Genomic DNA, 3625 nt, shown 5'->3' with positions numbered 1-3625 from the left:
TATCCTGTGCTTGCGAAGCTTGCACTGTGCCGGATGGATATATATATATATATATATATATATATATATATATATATATATATATATATATATATATATATATATATATATATATATATATAACTATGACTCAGTGAAGCCAGAGACCAGACCAGCAGAGGCCAGAGGGCAAAGCTCTTCTAAAAAAATTTGGACCTGCGCCCCGGGCCGTGGCCCAGGCGGCCATAGGGCTGGGTCCGCCCCTGAATAGAGCATTTTCGCATCCACACAGTCATCGTAACGGCCTGACACAACGACTCAGCGACATCCCCGCGGCCTCTCCCCTCGCCTGGGCTCTCTCCGCCTGGCTTTTGCAGAAGCAGAAACCAGCAGCGATTCCGCCCTCGCTAGTATCGCCGCCCTCGTTCACCGCTTACTGCCGGCGGGATGATCCCGTTCAACCCTGCGGTCGCCGCGGAGGTGCGCGCCCTGATACAGGGCGTGGAGGACTCCACCTTCGACCCCATATACCGCGAGCTCTCCCAGGTAATATTCCAGCATCAGCTTCCTACCCCAACTGTAGACAATCTGTCTGTGCTTCGTTAAGGTCGAGTGCGCATTGCACGACCGATTCTCAATTTCCTTGTCAGGATCAGCAAACGATCTGCCAATGGTTGATCCCATGCTGATTTACCATTGTTGATCGCGTTTAGAAACGCGATCAATGTTTTGGGTAATAGGTGGTTTTTGAGGATTTAGCTGCCATAATCTACTTTTTGACAAGCACGTGTATACTTGTTTGCTCTAGCTATGAAGACACTCTTAGCATGTTTCTTACTAATTACTATTGTTTCAGATTGTGGATTGTAGCCCTGGTGGGTGCGTTTTTTGCTTCAAGTTTGTGTGGATGAAATTCTCTTAAACATCGGTGGCGCAAATAACCACCGATTGAAACATGATCTTGTAGCCATCATCTTCAGATATTGTGTGGATAAACCCTACTTCAGCACCAATTTCTGTGAAGCACTGAGGGCAATGCCTGACAGCGATGGGCTCCTTGAAACATTGTCCAATGAACTTGAGTTATCTACAACTGAGAGGGTTGTAGTTGGACTTGCTCTCTCAGACTCTGAGAATCCAGACTTGAACCTGGAAGGTAAATAGTTAGGTTTCGAAAAACTTTTTTATTAGAAATAGATTTGTTTTGGGAACTATTAGTTCACTTCATTGATATGCTTATCTAATTCTTGTTGTGTAGGGAGAAAATTTACAATCGCTCAAATTAAGGAATAAGGAGTTATGCTCAAACCATGCTCATTCTGTATCAAATGAATGGATACAGGAGATTGTTGTGTTTTTTCTCCAGACCGAAGGCCTCTCAAAAAATATGGATTCCTTTACTAACATTTTTCCCTATTAAATGTAAAAGAGGGTCCATTCTATGTTCCTGTCCCACTTCAGCAACCCAATAGTGATCGAGCAAATTATTTGAGGTTTTCAGAGTTACCTCATTTATATATGTTTGTGCCATGTATCAGGTTGCCTTGTTCACACTTTTTTTTTGCTTTTTTGTGTTGTACAGATATGCAGAGATGTGCCTTGGTAGATTAGATGACGATTTTGATTCTCATATATCCAAAATTGGAGAACAAATAAGTCTGTCTGATATCATCAGTGAACTAGGATGTGGATGTACTTGTAATACTACTCATTGTAAAGAAATGTTATCACTCCTTGAGCCTCTTGATGATATGGGAATCTCTAAGTTACTAGGAGCGGTTGTTTGCACTCGTATTGGTGTTGGAGAAGCTCAAAATACATATTCAATATTTCTTTTGACTTTTGGGAACAACCAAACAATTGACTCATCTCAGTTGACTTCATGGAATATTGATGTTCTTGTGGATTCAATCAATGAAATTGTGAGACTTCACTATCTTTGTTTTTGCTGCTTATTTGTTTTTTTTTCCATTTCTTTGTTTTACAGTACTTGCAAAATGCAGGCACCTGGAACTAACTGGACACATGTTATAGAAAATCTTGACCATGAGGGTTTCATTATCCCTGATGAAGCAGCTTTTCGTTTATTGATGTCTATATGTTATTGAGCCTGCAAGGTATGTACCATTATTTCTTGTTCTGGGTACTAGGTTTCTGAACAGTTCAGCTGACTTGTTCATGGAATCATGTAGGATCCATTCCCACTTCATGCCATCTGTGGGTTACTATGGAATAATATAAAAGGACAGTTGTCATTCTTGAAACATGCAGTGGCTTTGCCAAATGATACATTCACATTCGCACATTGTACAAGGAAGATGGTATCTCATCCTAATATATTGCCAACTTTCGCTTCTTAATAAACATGCATTTATATAACCTTTCTCGTATTCTTTAGGTTTTTCCAGACTTGGGAAATTGTAACCAGGGCAATCAGGCTTGGTACTGCCTTGTCCTTCTTGAGGTGTTATGTCAGCTTGCTGAACTTGGCTATTCAAAGCCAGTGCGAGCAATTCAGCCAATTCTTGGTTATCCTCTGATCAATTATCCTGAAGTGTTACTTCTTGGTGTTAGCCATATCAATGTATGTTTTCAGTCCATAGTGTCTCAGAATTAATCATATTTGTATGCTGCATCCTTGAGTAATTCATATTTGTTAACTATCATGAACTCTAATCATCTTTTGCAGACTGCATATAATCTCATCCAGCATGAAGTACTGTCCTGTGTTTTTCCTGCTGTGGTGAAGAACACCATGCACAGCAGTCTTATGAACTATCTATGACATATCAATCCTTACCTTACTCTTCAAGGATTCATTGATGCTCGTTCTGACATAAGTTGTCTTCTGAGAACTGTGGAGATATGTGAAGACCTAAAGGTAGTACAGTAGACAACCCTTATGTAGCGAGTTGGCTACTGAACAACCTATTACAATTCTTTTTTGCAAGTTGAATTCTCTCTGCGTTTTCATCTAATTTAACAAGTCCTAACTGAGTAAGCTGATTTTTATTGCATGCGTGTGAATATTGTCATAGAAACTTAGAACTTATATTTGTCACATGGACCGTTTAAGTTGGTTATGCTAATGGCAATTGTTGACTGCTAAACTACTTTGTTAACACTACAGGAAAAAATGTTAATCGAAAGTTAAGCCAAACGGGGGTGGGTGGGTGGGATGTTCTAAGGCATGGTTTGCACATGGAGAAGCAAAACATGAACTAAAACTATAAACTAACTAAAGTGATGGTGAGGACTGAGGATACTATACAAGTCTTAAAGTTTAAACTGTGGATAACATGCATTAACACAAGGATGGTTTGATAATTGTTACTAACCTTGGGATTAACAATATATTATTGGGATTAACAATAGATAATTAGTCCCTAAGGACTATATGATATATATAGGCAGTAGGCCTGGGCCTAATGGGCCTTAACACCCCTCCTCAAACTCAATGTGGAAATGGAGAATCTGAAGCTTTGAGTTTGATCAAGTGAAGCTGGTGTTGTGCTCTTGTTTGCGCTTTGGTGAAGAAATCTGCCAATTTAGATTCTAAGGGCACATATTGAAGATCAATAGTCTTCTGCTAACAATGAGATCGAGTAAACGATGCATCGACACCAATGTGTTTAATAAGTTCATG

The 3625-nt window shown here is 39.8% G+C and overlaps 1 long non-coding RNA gene across 1 annotated transcript; it reads left to right on the top strand.

The window, feature by feature from the left end:
• Positions 1–278: 278 nt before the first annotated feature.
• LOC103638940 (uncharacterized) lies at positions 279–2980 on the top strand. The gene is made up of 8 exons (XR_002264962.2): positions 279–525; positions 836–1135; positions 1238–1472; positions 1562–1901; positions 1983–2096; positions 2172–2300; positions 2378–2563; positions 2669–2980. It is a non-coding gene; the product is annotated as an uncharacterized lncRNA (long non-coding RNA).
• Positions 2981–3625: the final 645 nt, after the last annotated feature.

The sequence above is a fragment of the Zea mays genome, chromosome 9 (assembly GCF_902167145.1).
Source record: "Zea mays cultivar B73 chromosome 9, Zm-B73-REFERENCE-NAM-5.0, whole genome shotgun sequence".
Lineage (NCBI taxonomy): Eukaryota > Viridiplantae > Streptophyta > Magnoliopsida > Poales > Poaceae > Zea > Zea mays.
The sequence above is the reverse complement of the archived record's forward strand: the minus strand, read 5'-3'. Positions and strand labels throughout refer to the sequence as shown.